The 23,260-nt window shown below is 47.4% G+C and overlaps 1 protein-coding gene across 1 annotated transcript in view; it reads right to left on the bottom strand.

Annotated features, from left to right (window-relative positions):
* Window positions 1–18,473, bottom strand: part of nrsn1 (neurensin 1) — a 107,331-nt gene extending 88,858 nt beyond the window's left edge. Inside the window, exon 1 of the mRNA XM_038796960.1 lies at window positions 18,344–18,473. The gene's annotated coding sequence lies outside the window, so the exon portion shown is untranslated. The remainder of the gene's footprint in view (window positions 1–18,343) is intronic.
* Window positions 18,474–23,260: the final 4,787 nt, after the last annotated feature.

Raw genomic sequence — 23,260 nt, forward strand, 5'->3', positions numbered from 1 at the left:
AGCATAGACTACTTTCTAAACGGTGAGAAAATTCATAATGCCAAAGTACAAAGGGATCTGGGAGTGCTAGTCGAGGATTCCCTAAAGGTAAACATGCAGGTTGAATCCGTGATTAAGAAAGCGAATGCAATGTTGTCATTTATCTCAAGAGGGTTGGAATATAAAAGCAGCGATGTGCTACAGAGCCTTTATAAGGCTCTGGTTAGGCCCCATTTGGAGTACTGTGTCCAGTTTTGGGCCCCACATCTCAGGAAGGACATACTGGCACTGGAGCGTGTCCAGCGGAGATTCACACGGATGATCCCTGGAATGGCGGGTCTAACATATGAGGAACGGCTGAGGATCCTTGGATTGTATTCATTGGAGTTTAGAAGGTTAAGGGGAGATCTAATAGAAACTTACAAGATAATACATGGCTTAGAAAGGTTGGACGCAAAGAAACTGTTTCCGTTAGGTGAGGAGACGAGGACCCGTGGGCACAGCCTTAGAATTAGAGGGGGTAAATTCAGAACAGAAATGCGGAGACATTTCTTCAGCCAGAGAGTGGTGGGCCTGTGGAATTCATTGCCGCGGAGTGCAGTGGAGGCCGGGACGCTAAATGGCTTCAAGGCAGAGATAGATAAATTCTTGATGTCGCAAGGAATTAAGGGCTACGGGGAGAATGCTGGTAGGTGGAGTTGAAATGCCCATCAGCCATGATTGAATGGCGGAGTGGACTCGATGGGCCGTATGGCCTTACTTCCACTCCTATGTCTTATGGTCTTATGGTCTTAAGGTTCTTCTCTCAGAGAGCAGTGAATCTGTGTAATCTTTATCGCAGAGGGCTGAGGAGGTTGGATCGTGAGGTATCTTCAAGGCTGAGATAGACAGCTTTTAATCAGTAAGGAATCAACGTTCATGAGGATAAGGTAGGAAAGTGGAGTTGTGGATTATCATTTCAGATCAGTCATGATCTCATTGAATGGCAGAGCAGACTGGGATGGGTCAAATAGCCTACTTCTGCGCTTCTGTCCTCTGGTCTATGGGAGGAAGTTTCAGAGCGTGTGGCCTAGCTGGTTGACAGCATGGATAGATGAGAGGTGGTATTCACAAAAAGGCAAAATCAGATGATAGGGAGTTTGGTGGGGAAAGAGTAGTTACTTTTGTTCCTCCACCTTTCTGTACATTGTTTGACAATTACACGAACTGGATTAATCTTCAAACACCTCCCCATCCCTTTGAAATGTTTTCTGTTATTCAAGATCCCTTCCCACTCATCATTATTGATATCTGTGGAAAGCTTTGCAATCAATCCTTTCTCCAATCATCAAAAAAAAAACGACTGCTCCTTCCTTCACAATAATGCTTTATCTCTCGTGGCTGAACTGGTTAAATAAAGGGGGCCTCGGCCGCTAGGATATTATAGAAACTACAAACACCCATGCCCAGATATGCTCAGCTCAGGAAGCAAGGTCAGCGTAGCTCACAGCCTGCACCTTTCCTGATATGCCCCCCCCCCCAATGAGATTCCAGGTGGTAATAGTTCAGCGTTGTCAGGTATGTCAGCCCCTTGATGAAGGGTGGAGGGTCACCTGCTGTGTAATGGCCAGTTTTCTGATGTGCAGGTGGAGGGGGGGGGGGGGGGGGGGGGGGGGGCGGTGCATCGGAGCAATTACTTTGGGGATAGGAAACAGTGGTATTGGTAGCTGGGCTGAGAGAGGGCATTGAGCAGCAATATAAGATTAATTGTTATTGTCACAAGTAGACTTACATCAACACTGCAATGAAGTAACTGTAAAAATCCCCTAGTTGCCACACTCCGGCGCCTGTTCGGGTGCACAGAGGGAGAATTCAGAATGTACAATTCACTGAACAGCAAGTCTTTCGGGACTTGTGGGAGGAAACCAGAGCACCCAGGAGGAAACCCACACAGACACGGGGAGAACATGCAGACTCCGCACAGACAGTGGACCCAAGCCGGGAATCAATCCTGGGACCCTGGTGCTGTGAAGCAACAGTGCTAACCACTGTGCTACAGTGCGACCTCCCATTCACACAGGTTGCTCAGGCAATCCAGCCATATCATTTAGTGGCCATTTCATTTACATTAGTCAGGGACTTTCTGATAATGGAATCCATGTTGAAAATAATAGTTATTATACTGGAGTTCCAGCATTTTAATTTTGTTAAAAGGTTCATTATGAAACACTGAATACAGTAATTGACAGTAGGGAAAGCACTTAAAAGGACAGAGAGCATAAGGCATTGCCATGTTAAATGAATGCCAATGCTTTGTACCTTGTTTTTCAAGCAGATTACTGCTCCACCACAGCAAACAAAGCTGCCTGCTGCACATGCATCCATCAGTCACACCTTCCTGTTGGCTCAGACTCTTGCATAATTTATGCCGCACCTTATAGGCAATGTCAAATAAATGATTGCCAGAGGGCGAGCATGTTGCTTCGCTAATAACGTGAGCTCCCTGCCAAAATCAGAAGAGGAACATTGGAATCATTAATACAGCGGGCGTTTTGACCCCGCTGTGTGACACTGGGACATTGCCACAACTCACACGTTTCTGAGGGCTATTTCATGTTTAACAAAAGAAGAATAAGGATAACATATTAAATGAGAAGCGACTCAAATACAAAAGCAAATCGGAAAAAGAACAGAGAATGGTGTAAATACTTGGCAGGTCAAGCAGCATCTGTACAGAGAAAAGCAGAGTTCACATGCGGACGGACGGTCGCTGACCCGAACAATTAGTTGCTGGGTATCATAGAACATAGAACATAGAACAGTACAGCACAGAACAGGCCCTTCGGCCCTCGATGTTGTGCCGAGCAATGATCACCCTACTTAAACCCATATACCCGTAACCCAACAATCCCCCCATTAACCTTACACTACGGGCAATTTAGCATGGCCAATCCACCTAACCCGCACATCTTTGGACTGTGGGAGGAAACCGGAGCACCCGGAGGAAACCCACGCACACACGGGGAGGACGTGCAGACTCCACACAGACAGTGACCCAGCCGGGAATCGAACCTGGGACCCTGGAGCTGTGAAGCATTGATGCTAACCACCATGCTACCGTGAGGCCCATCCTACCGAGTATTTCCAATATTCAACGGCAGCAACTTATATTTATATAGCATTTTAAGTGTGATATGATGTCCCAAAGTACTTCCACAGAGGCTTTATGGAACAGAATATGACACTAGGCCACACAACGAAATGTCAGGGGCTAGATCTTCCAGCTGTTCATGCCAATGGGATCTTACAGTCCCACCGACGGCGCACCCCAACTCTGCGTTTCCCGGCAGCGTGCGGTAGATTCATTGGGAAATCCCATTGAGAGGGACGGGACCAGAAGATCCTGCCGCTGGTCAATAGCGAGTCTCATGTCACCTACCAAAATGGAATTGCTGGAGATGGTGGGGAAGGGGGGGGGGGGGGGGGGGGGGGGGGGCAGGGATAAAATGGCCACGTCCACAATGGAGTATGCAAGAGTATGCAAGGGTGGGAGCTAATTCAAGCCTGGCTGTGTGTGGGCTTGCTACCTGCACCCATGCCCTGAAAAATCTCACACAATGGATCTGGTGATAGGAATCCTACCCACCATTTTTACATCCCACCCACCTCTGCTCTGACATGGATGGAGGACATGAAAATCTGACCCAAAGCATTCACGAAGAACCATGTTCCAGTCTAACGCTTCCACACACAAGTTACCCTTTTGGTCTCAAATTGGACCTCTCTCTTCTTAATTATCCTTTTGCTCTTTACACATTTATAAAACATGTTTGTATTTTCTTTGCAAATTTACTTGCCGATATTATTTTGTGCCCTCCCTCAGCTTTATAGGAATCTATTTGTTCTGAGCCCTCTTTATCTCATTCTTGAATGCATCAACTGTTCTGCCACTGAATACCTTCAACCAGCAAAATAAGCACTTTGAATACACTTTAAGAATTCTGCATCCTTTAAACATTTTGCACTGAATCTATCCCTGTTAATATTAGGGTGGTTGACATTTCACTACTATTAACATCCATATGTTTCTGCATCTCATCAATTTGTTGACATATTTGGTTCTGTATCTTCCATGATGGGGGGGTGGGGGGGGATCAATTGTATAATTCCGACAGTACGATTGCCCATTTTTGTTTTCAGGTCAAGTCTTATAACCTCATCTGACAATCCGTCTAGCATATCACCCTTCCTTACAGCTGATTATTTCTTGAATTAATATTGTGAGCCTTTTGCTTTATCCCCCACTTGATCCTGCCTGAAAATCCTGTGGGCAGGAACGTTGAGCTGTGCTTCTTCATGGTATGTTTCAGTAATAGCTTTTCTTGTCATGCTTAAGGACAGAATATTACCTTCCCATGGCTGGTGAATTTGCAGGGTCCAAAAATTCTTCAGATGGCGATTCCACCCTTCCTGACGCATCAATAGTTTTACAGCGGGATAGTCGAGGCCGAGGCCAGCCAAACCTTATACCATAGGAGGCCCTGAAGTGGAAGATTAATATCAATTTAAGGACCATTTGCTGACCGGCCTCAATTTTTAGGTTGGAGGAAGGAGTTCAGAGGCAAGGAGGAAACCCGAACCGACCTAACTCAGGCCCAGGCTGAAAGCAGGGCTTATTTCCATCAACAGCCTCCTTTCAACATCGAGTGCCCTTCTAAATGGTCTGGCCCCTGGAGGTGCTCTCTCTCCCCCTGTCTCCACCATCATCCCCAGCCCACTATGACCAATCCCACGGGTTAACCTCCCCTCCCCGCACTGAGACATCGCCATACTTAGCTGGACCGAGACTCTTGCGATTTAGACTCTAGTGTTTGCTTGTACCCCCAGTCCTGCCCATTGCAGATAGTGGCGCTGCTGGGGCTCAAGAACCACTGACCAATTGGAATTGACTGGCAACTCTCTGAGGCAGGAATTCCTCACGACTAGTGGCACTAGAAATCCACCTTCAGTCAATTAACACTAATGGCTGTGTGGCACCCTGTACTGGTACCAATGGGCACAATTTAACAAAATTGGAACAAAGTCCCATAGCGAGCCTGCCTGTTTCCACCTGCACTTAAAACGTACTTCTGAAAGTTGACTCAACATCATAGCATGCTCAGTGCCTCAGTAATTATGCATGTAAGGTGATAAATGGTATTGACAAAGGAAGCGTAGAGTGGGAGCTTCCTCTTGTGGGACAATCTAGAACGAGAGGTCATACTTTTAGATGAAGGGATAGCAGATTTAAAAGAGATGAGGAGAAATTACTTCCTCCTAAGGGTTGTGAATCTGTGGAATTCACTATCCCAGAGTGTGGTGGATGGCAGTGGAGGGCAGCACGGTAGCATTGTGGATAGCACAATTGCTTCACAGCTCCAGGGTCCCAGGTTCGATTCCGGCTTGGGTCACTGTCTGTGTGGAGTCTGCACATCCTTCCCGTGTGTGCGTGGGTTTCCTCCGGGTGCTCCAGTTTTTTCCCACAGTCCAAAGATGTGCAGGTTAGGTGGATTGGCCATGATAAATTGCCCTTAGTGTCCAAAATTGCCCTTAGTGCTGGGTGGGGTTACTGGGTTATGGGGATAAGATGGAGGTGTTGACCTTGGGTAGGGTGCTGTTTCCAAGAGCTGGTGCAGACTCGATGGACCGAATGGCCTCCTTCTGCACTGTAAATTCTATGATATCTATGGCAGTACATTGAGTAAATTTAAGATGGAAACCCACGGGGGTGCGATGCTAGTGCTTTCAATGCCAACTCCCTGCACAAACTCTCCTCCATTCTGGCCCACTGGGAATCAACCCCTCTGACCCAGCTCTGCACATTCTCCACATTCACCGCCCAGTAGTAATACATCAGGTTCAGAAGACCCAAACCCCCTGCCTGCCTTCCCCTCTGTAGCAGCACCTTTCTAACTCTGGCCACCTTCCCGCCCCATATGAACGAAATAATCATTCCTTCAATCTCTCTGAAAAATGCTTATGGCAGGAAAATCGGCAGGCATTGGAAAATAAACAGAAATTGCGGCAACACATTCATTTTAACCGCCTGTACCCGACCCGCCAGTGACAGAGGGAGACCATCTCATCTTGCCAGATCAGTTTTCACTCTCCCCACCAAACTAGAAATGTTGTATCTACGGAGCCCCCCCCCCCCTCCCCCGCAATCTCAAGCAACCTGCACCCCCAGGTATCTAAAGTGAGTCCCTGCCCTACGGAATGGCAGCCCCCTCACACCCCGCCGCCACCCCCGGCCGAGACACCACAAAATACTCACTCTTGTCTAGATTTACTTTGTACCCCGAGAAAGACCCAAATACCCGAAGCAGCTCCAATATTCCCCCTATCGACACACTCGGTTTCAACATGTATAACAGCAAGTCATCGGCATATAAGGACACCCTATGCTCTGTCCTCCCCCCTGCATTATTCCTTTCCATACCCCTGAACTTCTTATTGCAATGTGAATCCTGCCCATTGGCCAGATTTAGAAAGGTGCTGCTACAGAGGCAAAGGCAGGCAGGGGGTTTGGGTCTTCCGAACCTGATGTATTATTACTGGGCGGTGAATGTGGAGAAGGTGCGGAGCTGGGTCAGAGGGGTTGATTCCCAGTGGGTCAGAATGGAGGAGAGTTTGTGCAGGGGTTCAGGATTGAAAGCGCTAGCGACAGCGCTGCTCCCGATGGCCCCGGGGAAATACTCAGGGAGTCCGGTAATAATAGCTTCATTGAGAATTTGGAGGCACTTTGGCCAACACTTCGGGTTGGGGGCAGGGTCAAGGGAAATGCCGATTCGGGGGAACCACAGACTTGAGCCAGGGAAGTGGGATGGAAATTTTCGGAAATGGGAGAAGAAGGGGATTAAGAAACTAAAAGATTTGTTTCTTCGGGGTCGGTTTGCAGGATTGAAAGAGCTGGAAGCGAAGTATGGGCTGGAGCAGGGGGAAGTGTTTAGAGAAATGCAGGTTCGAGATTGAGATACAGAGCTTCCCAGTGGAGCCGGCCTCCGCATTTCTGGAGGAGGTGCTGACAACAGGGGGACTGGAGAAGGGGGTAGTGTCGACGGTTTACGAAGCTCTTTTGGAAGAGGAGAAGGCACATTGGAAGGGATCAAAGCAAAGTGGGAGGAAGAGTTGGGAGGGGATATGGAGGAGGGGTTCTGGTGTGAGGTGCTCCGGAGAGTGAATGCCTCCACCTCGTGCACAAGGTTGGGGCTGATACAGCTGAAGGTGGTATACAGAGGGCACCTCACGAGACGGGGATGAGCCGATTCTTTGAAGGATTGGAAGGTGTGTGAACGTTGCGGATGGGGGAGGGGGGACTGTGTGTTAATGCTGACTATGGGTGATTCCTGATTCCTTTTTGTCATTTGTTTATGTGAACATGCGGGCTAATGTTTGGGGTTTGATGGGAGGATGGGATCGTTATTATTGATATGGGGATTGACATACTTGTTACCGATTATTGTTGGTGGGTGTAAATTTGGGGGATAATATGAAAAAGGAGAATTAAAATATTTCTTTTAGAAACTACCATCCTGGTCTCTCGTTCCATTGAGGAATTCTGGGGAGCGGAGCTCCTCACTGCAGAAAATGGGGCGATGTGCGGCGTCGGCCTTGCGTCCCCAACTGAGGCCACCTATCTAACCTGAGTGCCGTTTGATAGCGTTGTGTTTCTCGGCGCTGCGAGTGCTAGGAAACACGTGGCGAAACGTGCTCGCTATGGGACTTTGTTTCCATTTAGTTAAATTGCGCCCTTTGAATATTCTTAATACTGTACTGAGCTGGATATATTATTGGTTAACAAAGGCGTGAAAGGTTATCGGGGATAGACAGGAATGTGGGGTTGAGGTTACAATCAGATCAGCCATGATCTTGTTGAATGGCAGAACAGGCACAAGTGGCCCAGAGGTCTACATCTGCTCCTAATTTATGCGTTCATACGTATGGGCTGGTGGGTGCCAATTAAAGCCCTCATAGTAAAATGTATGGTAAATTAATTCCCATTTCTATGAATGTTTTGTCAAAAAAAGTACGTGGTTTAACAGGCCTTGATGAGAATAACTGAATTCTCAAGTTATCAGTGATGAAAACACAAGGGGCGCGATTCTCCGCTGCCCACGACGGGTCGGAGAATAGCGGGAGGGCGTCCCTGACAATTTTCACACCCTCCCGCTATTCTCCCCCCCCCCCCCCCCAAGGCCGCCCCACGACACGAATCGCTGCTCGCCGTTTTTTATGGCGAACAGCGATTCTCCCCAGGCCGATGGGCCGAGTTCCCAGGCCTTTACGGCCGTTTCTACGGTAGTAAACACACCTGCTTGCTGCCGTCGTAAAAACGGGCGCGACATGCCCGTTCTGGGCATCCAGGGCCCCGATTGGCACGGCCGGGGGGCATGGGTCGCGATCGGTGCTCACCGATCGCGGGCAGTGCGTCCGTTACGGACGCACTCTTTCTCCCTCCGCCGCCCCGCAGGATCAGTCCGCGGGGCGGCCTAGGGAGCTGACGGCCCCGCGCATGCACGGGTTGGAGCCGTCCAACCCGCGCATGCGCGGCTGATGTCACCGTGTGTGTCAGCCGGCGTGACGCTTGGCGCGCGGACTTAGCGACGGTCGCTAAGGCCACGATGCCGTGCTTCACGGGGCCCCGCTGCTAGCCCCGCCCGGGGGGGAGAATCGGGTCCCGGGAGGGGGCGCGGAGGCTGCCGTGAAACACGGCCGTGTTTCACGGCAGCCTTTACGATTCACTGCATTTGGGGAGAATCGCGCCCAAGGTTTGTTTATGTGTTGGTTAGGTTGTATTGTTAGTTCTTTCAGATCATTAAAACAAAATGTTTCACTGCTAATATCTTCAGAGGAACTTTATCTCTGGAAAGCGGGGGGCAGCACGGTGGCGCAGTGGTTAGCATTGCTGCCTCACGGCGCTGAGGTCCCAGGTTCGATCCCGGCTCTGGGTTATTCTCCGTGTGGAGTTTGCACATTCTCCCTGTGTTTGCGTGGGTTTCGCCCCCACAACCCAAATATGTGCAGGGTGGGTGGATTGGCCACACTAAATTGCCCCTTAATTGGAAAAATTAATTGGGTACACTACATTTATAAAAAAATCTCTGGAAAACTATATTTTTCTAAAAATAAATTTAGAGTACTCAATTATTTTTATCCAATTAAGGGGCAATTTAACATGGCCAATCCACCTAACCTGCACATCTTTGGGTTGTGGGGGCAACAGCCACGTAGACATGGGGAGAATGTGCAAACCCCACACGGACAGTGACCTAGAGCATGATCGAACCTGGGTCCTCAGCGCTGTGAGACAGCAGTGCTAACCACTGCCCATCCATACTACCCCTGGAAAACTATATCATGTTATTTGGTGCAGAATGTTGCTTGGACTTCAGGAGCTGCAGAAGTTCACCAGGCTAATTTTGTGCCATATTTCTCTTCATGTGCATTGACTATTCCGAGACTGTGGGCTGACTAGAGAGAGGGACGATTCAATTTACTCTTGCTGGAAGAGGGACTGGGGAAGTTAATCATTCTGCTATATGTGCATTTATCATGGGATTTTAAACAAAACACTTTGTGTTAAAAGGAAGGGGATTTTCAATGTGATCTGGTTGCTCAATGAAGGTTAATGCAAAACTCACCCGTTGCTTGGACAGATAATTGGAATGGTACAACAAGGCTTAATTATCAAATGCTGCAACATATTGCAGTGACAGACCAGCTCAGAAACAGCACAGAAAGTTCCCAGTGACTTAGTACCTGACGGCTATTTCTGTAATGACTTCTACAACAAGCTGACATTTGACTCTCAATTAAGGCCTATTTAATGATTTGACCTGAAGAGAACTTTGCAGCTGTATGTTTCTCATTCTTTCAGCATAATTTAAAGATGTCAATTATAACAATCTGATCCTCAGCCTTGGGACAGACTTTGAGCCTCAAGGTTTATATTTTAGTACTCCGGGAACAATCACGTAACTCTTGTCCAAATCCTTTCAGAATCAATTTCACATTGCTCACGTTTTGGAACCGGTATTACTTGGAGGGGGGGGAGAGGGGAGGGAGGGGGGGGGGAGGGGGGGGGGGGGGAGAGGGGGGGAGGGGGGGGGTGATGAATAATTAATTGCGTGCACCTACCTTACTAAAGATGCAAATGAATGTAAAGAACACAGGGTTAATTACAGGGGGACCAATAAACAAATGAGTGTTTGGAGACAGGAAGGGGTTAGTAAAGGAATAGAGGATGGCTCCTGCGAGGGACAGGAATCAGGCATTCAACCCCTTGAGCCTGTTCCAGGCAGAGGATTGTTTGATGACAGGATTGAGCTTGGCTACAATGACCCCATGTTTAAACAACCTGACAGTATTCATTAGGCTCAGATGTAGCACAGAGCCAGAGGTACTGATGCCTCTAATTTACCACATGCTCAGTAGGTTTTGTTTATGCTGTCTGCCTTATTTATCTGCTGACAGGAATGTGCTTCTTCTGCACTTACCGATCTGCGTCTTCCGCCTGCTCAAGTTGACTGAGAATCATGGACGAGCAAGCTTAGAAGATCCCCGTCTGTGTCCTCATCCAGTTTGTGTGCTTAACAAATTAATTAATTCATTCATTCATTTTATCAGCAGCAGCTCAGTTGGTAATGCACTTGTCTCTGAGTCAGATGGTTTCAGGTTTGAGGCCTACCCCAGAGGCTTGAGCACAAACATCAAGGCGGACGCTGCACTACTGCAGGAGTACTGTTTCGTTGGAGATGCCGGGCGGGATTCTCCGGCCCCCTAGCCATGTGTCTCTCAGCAGCGCGCTGTTCGCTGGCGGCGGGAGTCTCTCTTCCCATCGCCTGTCAATGGGATTTCCCATTCAAGCCACCTCAAGCCGTCGGGAAACCTGTGGGCAGGGGTGTACAGCCGGCGGGAAAAAAGAATCCCTATGGCCGGAGATTCCGGCTGCAATCTTCTAAATGAGAAGTTAAACCTCAGCCCTGTCTGCCCTTTTAGGTGACTACAAAAGGATCCATGGCACTATTTTGAAGACGAGTAGGGGAATCGTGCCTGGTGTCCTGGTCCATGTTTATTCCTCAATCAACATCACATAAAACAGATTATCTGGTCACGATTGCATTGCTGTTTTGGGGAGTTTGCTCTGTGGAAATTGCCAACTGTGTATCCTTAATTACAACCGTGGCTACACTGTTAGATGTTTAGTTGCTGTTGTATAAAGAGTCAAAGGTTCTGCTCCTTTTCACAAATACCTTTATTCCACTTTAACAGACTCCGCACAAAACTCTATCATCACATCACCTGACACAAAAGCCACCTGAAGCTCCTTTACATATCAGTGTCAATTATTGGATACTTAAACAGAAATGAGACAACTAATTGGAATGTCTCTTAACCCATTACTTAACAGTCTCCCCTTCCTTGGAGAAAAAAAATAATTAGGTTAAAACAAAATGACAAGAAACTCAAAAACACACACGCAATTTCCCCCCTTCTTTTTTTTTCATGTTTGGGGAAAAAAAACAGTCACAGAAACAGGCGCCCTTCATTAGCAATATTCAAAGGTTTCTGTGAACTAGCCCCACTTTTTGTAAAACAGTCTGACAATTGATAGCTGCTGTCACCCCATTTAATTTTTGCTATTTCCCATCTGTCTATCATCTGCTTCAAACTTGCGATGTCTATCCTTAACCTTTTTTCATTGACACTTTTGTAGAGTGCAACTTTTCCCACAGGGATTTATTGTCAATGTGACATTCAATAGGTATATTACCCAAATCCCCTCATCCCCAAATTTTGGCCAATATCTGAGATATATAAAAGGCCATATCCACCGCCTCTACAAGGCTTAATGTCTCAGCAGCCAAAGTGCTTTTAACCACTCTCATTATTTTCTTTGTTTCCCACACAAGAGGGCAACATTTACCATTGTTCCCCAAAAGGAAAATTCTAAAACCTCCTGCGCTTGAAACCCCATCACATAAATTTGCACAGGACGCAGTACTGTAAACTATGAGTTTCAAGGTCACCTAAAACCTCAAAACGCACTCCTGCATTTTTAGTTTGACCAACGCTTTATTTGCTCTTATTATGTCTTCCACTTTGCGATCATTCATTTTTGTATTCAACTCTAAGACATCAAAACTCACGTCCGGTCTAGTCTGTCTACCTAACCAATTCAGTTGTCCAATTAAACTTCACAGTTGCTCTTTTTCCAACTTTGAAATCATTGCGTCTTGTTGTGAAACCCGGCCTCGACTAATTGCTATTGGACTGATGCTTTCCAAATAAGATTGCTGACGTAAAGTTGCCCCTAACTTAGTCTGTCCGATTTCCAGTCCAATATATTTAAAAGCACCGGAAGCCTGACTTCCAACCCTGAATTCTTTCCTCAAACCAGAGATTACAATAGCTTCAAAATCAGTAGTCCCACTGTTGTGCTTTCTTTTACAATTTGGATTCTAATTCAAATGCTTTTGTGGGTTCTCTCGGAGTGACACAGTCACTTCTGGGTCAAGTCCCGTCAGATGTCGCCAATAACTGTTGTTCTTTCTTTTGCTATACTCTTTTCTCTGTTCCTTCTGTGGCTCTGTTCCAATTATGGCAATCAGTGAATTTGTCCTTCTTTCTATGTTATCTATGTCTGAGTGCTTAGAGTCGCCTGGTATCAAATGATACCACTACAAGTTTCAACCGGATAGCGATCAAAAGAGCCAAACACCAGTTAGTTAGTTCAAGGTCAAGGGTACTTTATTTACACACAATTAGTCATGCAACATAAACACTACTAGTTAACTACACCTATCGACTAAGACAACCTGTACTTAACTTCGGGCACCCGGCTTAGGTCAGAGAACAGTGGCTGCTGTTCGATTCTGGATCTTCTGGGGTCCGGAGGAGTAACTGCTGCTCAGCTAGGCTCATCTGTCTGGTAGCGAGCGTTGAATTTGTACTTGCTTCTGGTGTTGCTGCACTTAGCGATGGCCGTGACCGGGGTACCAGGACCAAGAGAGAGCGAACATGTGGCGAACTCTTCTTCTTATACTTAGGGGTTTTCGCGCTCTTTTGGGCGGTCCTTCAGTTTGGGCCTTACTAATTGGGTGATCCCTGATCACTCCGTTCGATTCCTTAACCAATAAGTGGGCGGGGATCTGGATGGCTGGGCCTGTCCCAAGCGGTCACTGACCCCGTTGTTTGCGTTCCCCTTGAACAGGGAATGGCGCCGAAATGTCTGGGACTGTCCCGGTTGCTTAAGTACCAGTCCTTTGTTTTGGTGAAAATGGGCCATCAAATGATAATTGGCCACATTAAAATTCGATACCGTCTGGACTTCCTGCTTACAAATATGCATTTCAGGCTCTGAGCCTTCCTGAGTCTTGGCTTGTCCATGTTACCCGCTAGGCTTTGCGAGTTTCTCCGTACCTAGTTGGAAGTGGCCATCCCAGATGGCTACACCACCCCACAAAAAATCATCGCCATGCATCATAAAGATGCCAGAAAGATTTATTTTATAGTGCCAGTAAAACATTGCTGGATCTGCTTTCAACTGGCAACAGCCAAACTTTAAGAAAACTGACCTTACCAAAAAATACCAGACTCTAGACGCATCATTTAATCCATATACACATTTGTTCAACTTCCAGAGTACCCCTTCTGTGTTAGCTGCCTCTTTAGGAGGACGAAGAAAAATGTCTCTCTGGAGCTGATGACCTGCAAAGAGGCAGCTTTTATATCTATAGATTTGCATTCCCATGCCTTTGTGGCTAATAGAGCCAAGAAGGTCTTTAAAATAACCTTTCCTGCCGTAGGTGAATCTGCCCTTAAATCCTGATCTTCTAAGTTTTCTTCAAATCCCCTTGCCACAAGCCAGGCCTTTGCCTTATAACTTCCATACGGAAGAACCTTTTCCATGTAAATCTATCTGTGGGATAGAGCTATTTGTCCCCTATCCGGTACTTCCGTGTATATCACAAATTCACTCCAATTATGCAGTTCTTGCTTTTTGGCATCTTTGATAACTTCTTCATCTAATTTATTGGAAGCCGCCAAAATCTCACGTGCATGTGGGCTTCTACCCCTATTAGTATTCGTAGTCTTACTCATGTTCCGAGACCTTGATAAACTACGTTCCCTCTCCCACCTGGTATCTCGTTCTGTACTGCTGCTGCTTGATCTTTCCCTGCTGTGGGATGTCCTTTCAATAGTTCTTGACCTTTTCCTGTGGACCTGTTCACTATCTAATGTACTATCTGAACTGGCACTGCGTTTCTGTGCCCTCCATTTTTGAACTTCATGTTCCCAATCCATTGTCTTGACTCCCTCTCCTGAATGCTGTACATTCAACCAATGTTTATACTTTCCAGTGCCCTTCCCTGCTCTACTAATAACAGTTGCATCCTTCCATTGACTAGACCCTTCAGGCACGTATGTCACTCTTGTACCAACTTTTGGCAGTTGTCCTTTCGGAAAAATGGCTTGTTCTAATTCATCAGAAGTGTTGTGTTCCTCTACAGAAACCCTGTCTATATCAGTTAACGGGTCCTCATAGTTCTGTAACATGTGTGTACCAGATGACCCTGATTCCTCGTCATGTCTGTCTGCTCTGTCTAAATTTGAAAATTTGTAATCTGTACCCATTATCCTTGATGAATGTACCCTAACAGTTTGATTGCCATGCTGCAAAATAATTGTTTTGCCATTGATGCCTATGATCTTCCCTGGGCCTTTCCATTCATTAAAATTGTCTCTCTTATAGTATACTATGTCTCCCTGCTGAAAAACGGTATTTGATGGCCGTACATTATACCTTAAAGCTCTGCAAATTCTTTCAGAGACTTCTGCTTCCAAAAAAGCTTTTATACTGCTATGTAATGCATTTAAATGCTCAGCAAAGGCAGAGCAAATTGTAGTCCCTTCCCAAGCTGGAGGCTGGTCATCCAAAATGGACGGAAGTTTAGGATTTCTACCAAACACTAATTTTTAGGGACTATATCCCCGAACTATTTGCAATGAATTCTTTGCATGCACCGCCCATGCTAAAGCTGAATTTAGCTTGTAATTCGGTCTATCTGCCAAAATTTTCCGGAACATGTCATCGATTACAGCATGGTTTCTTTCACAGACTCCATTACTAAATGGGTTTTCCGCAGCCGTATTCATAACTGTGATATTCATGTTTTCACACATATCCCTAAACTCATCATTAGAAAATTCTCCCCCATTGTCCGTAAGGAATTTTGCCGGTGGGCCCATTTCTGTCCCTATCCATTTTTCCACAATTTGATCCAGAATTACTCTCTTTTCTTTACTTCGTACAATCGTTGATTGACTAAATCTGTTTACTAAATCTAACAAAATGCAAAATAAATATATTATTGGCTTTATCCCAGATCTTAAGGCTCATGGCCACAATGTCGTTAAAATCCCTGGCCAAAGGTAGGGTTACTATCGGTCGTGGTGGTGTCCTTCTGTACTTCCTACAAACTTCACAGCGATCACTAACCTGTTCTATCAGTTTAGTATAGTCTTCATCTCTTACCCCTGTATCCTTTATTACATTTTTCAGCCTTATGAGGAGACGGATGCGCAAATTGCCTTTGCAGTTTTAATACAACAAGCTTTTTATCAGCTCAAGTCCCATTTTCACCTGCCATTAACACATCCTTAACAACTCTACTTGAAATATTATTTGTCAGTAATGGAATACAATAGTGTCCTGACTGTCTAAATTGTAAGTCCACCGTCTTTCCAAAAACTGTTGCCTTATCCTACAGGGCTGTTTAAATTAATGTCCGCAACAAATTAGACCAGTGTTTTTCAAACTTTTTTCCCGGGACCCACTTTTGCCAACTTGCTGTCCTTCGGGAACCAAGCCGGCCTCCGACCTTTGGGACCTATGCCTCGTTCGCTTCCCCAGTCTAACCTGAGTCAAGGCAGTGCTTGGGACACTGAAGTGTACTTGCCCCAGGCAAGGGAGAGAAAGAAAATCACCGAGCTTTCCTCTTCTTAATAACTATCCAGTAGCCCATGGTGCAATGAATTTATGTCCAGCATTGATTAAGGCAGGATTCGACATGCCTGTGATGTCCCCTTAACTATTGAAGCTCACTGTCCAGGCTCACACATGAAGAACATGAGAGATACTGGAGGTATTCCACCTTAATAACTCATTCACCCTTGGGGGAAGGACATTTTGTATATGTTCAATGAATGACCGATTTTCACTGGCTGCTCGCTGTCTCAGGCTCTGAGTACTGACATCGTCACCAGAAAAATCCAGGATAAAACTAACATTCTGATTCCCAGGAATCAGAAGAGTAGCAGTAGCTTCTTGCTGGGTATTTTCTCCATTGAAGATTTTGACGTCTCGCCCGACGCCTCCAGATCCATGGCAACAAACTCGTCCGGTCCCATCACCCTCCGCGCTCGCCAGGGCCCTATTGCCGCTTCCCCCCTCCCCCCAACCCCAGGCTCAAACTGGAGCTTGAGAACATTCATCTTTTTAAAATCAAAGATTCAAGTCACCAGCGAGCTGTACCGACATTCCTTTCCCCATATCAGCCTAAGTTTTACAACTTTCGGGATCAAAGGAAGAGATAGGATGGACAGTGAGAGCATTTTTCCTCGGATGGTGATGTCTAGCACGAGGGGACATAGCTTTAAATTGAGGGGAGATAGATATAGGACAGATGTCAGAGGTAGGTTCTTTCCTCAGAGAGTAGTGAGGGCGTGGACTACCCTGCCTACAACAGTAGTGGACCCGCCAACACTAAACGCATTCAAATGGTCATTGGATAGGCATATGGATGATAAGGGAATAGTGTAGATGGGCTTTAGAGAGGTTTCACAGGTCAGCGCGATATCGAGGGCCGAAGGGCCTGTACTGCACTGTAATGTTCTATGTTCTATGTTCTAACTTTCTGATTTTCACAAAGCACAACACTCCTGCTCGTAAAGACCATTCTGTCCAATACAAACCACCAGCTCCCATCATTTCCCATCATCAGTACGTGGGGGTGCACAGAGTTTGCACTGTCCCCTCACGGCATGACCTGTGTCTATTGCCCACTCAGAATTGCTTTTCAGAAGACTTTCCAATTGTATAGAACAAATCTCATTCAAAGCACAACAAGCTGTGGAAATGTTGCTTTATGTGTTGCAGGTGAAGCGTGTTTAAATGAAACAGCCAATGAGAGAATAAGTTGCTCACTATCAGGCAAGCCCGTGACCGGTGATTGAGTGAAAAATCAAGTGGGTCCATCGAATGCCCGTTGAACTTATAATAATAATAATCTTTATTGTCACAAGTAGGCTTGCATTAACACTGCAATGAAGTTACTGTGAAAAGCCCCTCATCGCCACACTCCAGCGCCTGTTCGGGGACACTAAGGGAGAATTCAGAATGTCCAATTCACCTCACAGCACGTCTTTCAGGACTTGTGGGAGGAAACTGGAGCACCCGGAGAAAACCCACGCAGACATAGGGAGAACGTGCAGACTCTGCACAGACAGTGACACAAGCCGGAAATCGAGCCTGGGACCCTGGCGCTGTGAAGCCATAGTGCTAACCACTTTGCTACCGGACTTGCTATCCAGTCTCAATTTTAGTGCAGTTGCAAGGACAAGGAAGTGAAAGATCTTTCTACCTGGCTTGCAGTCAAAAATTCCTTTGCACTTATAGCAAACATGCTAACACCTCGGGATTGTTGCTGTGCTAATTGAAGGAGGGAAGGGGGAGGCTGTTGGGAAGAGAAGGGATTTTGAACGCAGTTGGAGTCGGGTGGTCACTGAGAGAAACTGTTGGGTCTTGTTGGGTGGCTTGATGCAAGGGCACCTTTCAATGATGTTACCTCTGAGCTTCATGCTGAGTCGATGGCTTGTTAAATTCTTGTTTTACAGGGGAGCAGCTTCTCTCTATGAAGTACAGAATTATTACCGGTGTGGACTCCACGACTCTTCTGACACCCACGGAAAGCCCTGCCCTAGATTATTGTTTTTGTAACTTAGCCACTACATCACCATACCCATTTGTTTTGCCAACAGCTAAGAACAATATCCAGGCCATTAAGGTTGTACAACCTTGACCAGAAATATGAACAGATAAGAGTTCAGATGATTCCAGCATCAGTTGGAGATCTCAATCATGGCTATCTCCCACACTCCCTATCACACAGTGGACATGACTAACTTGATCCATTTCTCTCTGCATTAAACGTAGCAGAAGGTGGTGGTGACATGCCCAGCGGAAAGATTGATTATAGCGGTGACATCTGGATGTAGCTCTCTGATTGAAAAGCTGGAATGGAATATAACACAGACAAAAGCTGAGGTAATTATATTCTCTTACCTCGCTGAGCCAAAGTAGTTCGACAAACCTGACACTCCCCCTCTTTTTCTGGCAGTCTGGAAGCATGGCGGAGCCAACTTTCTGCCAACTGTGCCATCTGAAGGGGAAAAAAACAGTCTCTACCAGGGTTGCCATCTCTTTTCGTCAGTATGCTCTGAGCCCAGAACAGATGGAGAAGCTGACATTCTTTAAAATATCCCTGCTGCTTCTTTTGAAAATAAGGCTAATGTTCTCAATCAGGTCCTTGGGACAGAGCAGCGTCTGCCAGTAACTTGTTCCAAGTCATCTCATCACATCACATCACGGACACACAAGGGCGACAGTTTGAAATGCTTCAGCATGTTATAGCGCTGTGGCCAAAGGGTGCAATAAGTGCAATAAGGGAAAAAAACAACAGCTCTCCCTCTCTCTAGCATTTTGGGGGGAGGATGCTTTACATTCAGCCGGGGCAACATTACAGAAGCAAAACCAGGGGGGGAGTGTGATACATGTGATGTTACGGTATGGGGGGAATTGTGGGTGTTATGGGGCTGTTAGTTGCATATTACTGCCTGTTGCTATACTTGTTGTTATATTTTTATATTTTCTGTAAAAAATTCCAATAAAAATTATTTTAAAAAAAACAGAAGCAAAACCAGAAATATGATAAAATACATACCTGTTTATATAAGACAAAATATCTTTTGAGAACTTGACCTGACGAAATTCAAACCGATATGCATCTGAACACAACTTTTACTGACGAGATTCTGGGCCGGATTCTCCACTTCGCAACGCCGGAAGTGAGACTCGCGATCAGGCGGAGAATCGCGTGAAATAAAAAAAAATGCGTTTTGCTCCCGGCGCTGATTCCAACGCCACGCTCTGGCCCGTCACTGGCGGCGAAATCAAGGTTTGCGCCCTGCGCCGACTGATCCATGCAAAACTGTCATTTGGATGGATTTAAATATCATTAATGGTTTGGATACTTTATGCTCCACCCCTCCCTTATGCTCCACCCCTCTTAGGCGGAGGTCACGTGTATGCAAATTAGTGTTTACAAGCGGGGGCTTGGCGCCGTGGCTACGGAGGGGGGGTCGGGAGGATAAAAAACTATCAAAAAACCTCAAAACTTACAGGCCCTCTGGGGGGGGCAGTAGCGGGAACAACTTGGTACCAAGTCCATGGGCTCAGGGTGTCCTCCTAGGGATCAGGGTGGTCTGGCTCAGATCACCATTGCTGCAGTATGTGTTTTAAACACACCCGTATGGTGCTGCTTCCAGGCTCCTGATTGTTCACACTGCTGAGTTCTGCTTGTTCCTTTGAATGCTCAGAGAGCTTCTTGTCATCTGGGAGCCCATCCAGGCCGCTCCTCTGGACTCACATACCCCAGCTCTTTCATCAAGGGGATGGGCATGGCTCAGGCAGGGGTCCACCAGGTGTTGGCACTCCTCAGAAGTGTAGCCCCACTGCAGAGGAAGCAGGGGAACAGCAGAGCTCACCCCAACCGGAGGACCCCTGAACCATGGGCCTTTGGAACCCTCCCTGGTTCTCCAGCTCTTTACCTGTGGAGTCGACATTCGATTCAATCCGATTTAGCATAGCCCATAACGCAATAGTGAATGTAACTTAGCAATACAGAAGTTAGGATTCATAAAAGGGGTTGCTCAGTAGGTACAACATTTCCAGTTTGGTGGGGAGAGTGAAAGCTGATCTGGCAAAGGTGGGATGGTCTCCCTCCGTCACTAGTAGGTCGGGTACAGGCGATTAAAATGAATGTGTTGCCGTGATTTCTGCTTATTTTCCAATGCCTGCCAATTTTCCTGCGAAAAGCATTTTTCAGAGAGATTGAAGGAATGATTACTTCGTTCATATGGGGAGGGAAGGTGGCCAGAGTTAGAAAGGTGCTGCTACAGAGGGGAAGGCACGCAGGGGGTTTGGGTCTTCCGAACCTGATGTATTATCATTGGGCGGCGAATGGAGAAGGTGCGGAGCTGGGTCAGAGGGGTTGATTCCCAGTGGGTCAGAATGGAGGAGAGTTTGTGCAGGGGGTCGGGATTGAAAGCACTAGCAACAGCGCCGCTCCCAATGGCCCCGGGGAAATACTCAGAGAGTCCGGTAATAATAACTTCATTGAGAATTTGGAGGCAGTTGCGCCAACACTTCAGGTTGGGGGCAGGGTCAAGGGAAATGCCGATTCGGGGGACCACAGATTTGTGCCAGGGAGGTGGGATGGAAATTTTCAGAAATGGGAGGACAAGGGGATTACGACACTAAAAGATTTGTTTCTTAGGGGTTGGTTTGCAGGATTGAAAGAGCTGGAAGGGAAGTATGGGCTGGAGCAGGGGGAAATGTTTAGATACATGCAGGTTCAAGATTGAGATACAGAGCTTCCCAGTGGAGCCGGCCTCCACATTGCTGGAGGAGGTGCTGACGACAGGGGGACTGGAGAAGGGGGTAGTATCGGCGGTTTACGGGGCTATTTTGGAAGAGGCGAAGGCACCACTGGAAGGGATCAAAGCAAAGTGGGAGGAAAAGTTGGGAGAGGATGTGGAGGAGGGGTTCTGGTGTGAGGTGCTCCGGAGAGTGAACGCCTCCACCTCGTGCGCGAGGTTGGGGCTGATACAGCTGAAGGTGGTATACAGAGCACACCTCACGAGGGCAAGGATGACCCGATTCTTTGAAGGAGTAGAAGATGTGTGTGACCGTTGCGGGGGAGGGGGGGGCACTAATCACGTTCATATGTTTTGTTCCTGTCCAAAGCTGGAGGTTTACTGGAAGGATGTTTTTAGGGTAATCACTAAAGTGGTGCATGTGAAACTGGACCCGGGAGGCCATGGGCGAGATTCTCCGACCACCCGCCGGGCTGGAGAATCGCCTGGGTGGCGGCATGAATCCTGCCCCGCCGCCGGCTTCCGGATACCCCGGCGCCGGTATTTCAGTGGGGGCGGGAATCGCATCCTGCCGGTTGGGGGCCGTTGTCAGCCCCCCCCCCCCCGCCAGTGATTCACCGCTCTGCGATGGGCCAAATGGCTGCCTGTTTACGGCCGGTCCCGCCGGCGTAAATCAAACCAGGTCCGTAACGGCGGGACCTGGAGCTCTGCGGGCGGCCTGCCGAGTCCTTGGGGGTGGGCGCAGGGGGATCTGGCCCCGGGGGTGGGGGGGTGCCCACTGTGGCCTGTCCCACAATCGGGGCCCACCGATCTGCGGGCGGGCCTGTGCTGTGGGGGCACTCTTTCCCTTCGCGCCGGCCGCTGTATCGGTCTGCAATGGCCGGCGCGGAGAAGAACCCCCCTGCGCATGCTCTGGGACGACGCCAGTGCACGCTGGCGCTCCGACGCATGTGCCAACTCGCGCCAGCCGGCGGAGGCCCTTCGGCGCCGGTTGGCGTGGCGCCAAGCCCTTCGGGGCCGGCTGGCACGGCGTGAACCCTGCTGGTGTCGGTCTAGCCCCTGAATCCTCCTCTAACCACTGTGCTGCCCCCCCCCCTACTGTGCTGCCATGCTGCCCTTGAATGTAACGGAATACTCTTCACTTGCCTGGGGGAGTGCAGCTCCAAAAACACTCAAGAAGCTTGACACTATTCAGGACAAGCTGGGTTACGGGGATAGGGTGGAGACGTAGGCTTGAGTAGGGTGCTCTTTCCAAAGGCCGGTGCAGACTCGATGGGCCGAATGGCCTCCTTCTGCACTGTAAATTCTACGATTCTATGATTCTAGATTAATAAGCCATTCACCACAATAAACATTTAATCCCTCCACCACTGACACACAGTGGCAGCACTGCGTACCATCTACAAGATGCACTGCAGGAACTCACCAAGGTTCCTTCGACAGCACCTTCCAAAACCATGACTGCCAGCATCCAGAAGGACGAGGGCAACAGATACATGGGAACACCACCACCTGGAAGTTCCCCTCCAAGCCATTTATCATCCTGATTTGGAAATATATCACCGTTCCTTCACTGACGCTGGGTCAAAATCCTGGAACTCCCTCCCTAACAGAACTGTGGGTGTACATATACCACATGGACTGCAGTGTTCAAAAAGGCAGCTCACCATCACCATTTCAAGGACAATTAGGGATGGGCCTCTCATGCCCGTTTAGGGTAAATGAATTAAAATATTTCTGATACAATATTTTTGTATTATGAGAATATATTATGTGATAGAGACTAACATATAGTATAGATTAATTTTATTCGTTCACATGATGAGTTATAATTATTTATGAATTTTAATTTACTTTATTCATTCAAAAGGAGATGGGGCATATTGGTAATGTCACTGGACTAGTAAACCAGAGGCCCAGTCTAATGCTCTGTGGACACAGGTTCTAATCCCACCATGGCAGCTGGTGAAATTTCAATTTAATTCATAAAATAAATCTGGAAGCTTGTCTCAGTAAAGTTAAACGTTAAGTTATCAGTAATGGTCGTAAAAATCCATCTGGTTCATTAATGTCTTTCAGGAAGGAAATCTGCCGCCCTTACCTGACCCGGCCTACTCGTGACTCCAGACCCACAGAAATGTGGTTGACTCTTAAGGGAAATTGGGGATGGGCAACAAGTGCTGGCCTTGCTAGTGACGTCCACATTCCATGAGGGCCTTAGTTATGGCCCCGGGTTCCATTTTCCCCTGCAAAGTGGACATGTCCGGTGATTGTGGCCACTCTGAGGATATGGCGACAGTTTCGGCAGCATTTCAACCTGTTAGCCCCACTTTGCAGTAACCAGCATTTTGTCCTGAGAGCCTTGGATTCGTCGTTTTGGGCCTGTGGTGAGACGGGGTTGGAGGGGTTCGAGGCCATGATTATGGAAGTGAAGTTCGCAGGTTTTGTGGAGTGGTTGGACACGTTCCAGCTTCCAAGAACTAATCTGTTTCGGTATTATCAGATGCTGAACATTTTGGGTCAGGGTATTCCTTCCTTCCCCTTG

The sequence above is a fragment of the Scyliorhinus canicula genome, chromosome 5 (genome assembly GCF_902713615.1).
Source record: "Scyliorhinus canicula chromosome 5, sScyCan1.1, whole genome shotgun sequence".
Taxonomy (NCBI): domain Eukaryota; kingdom Metazoa; phylum Chordata; class Chondrichthyes; order Carcharhiniformes; family Scyliorhinidae; genus Scyliorhinus; species Scyliorhinus canicula.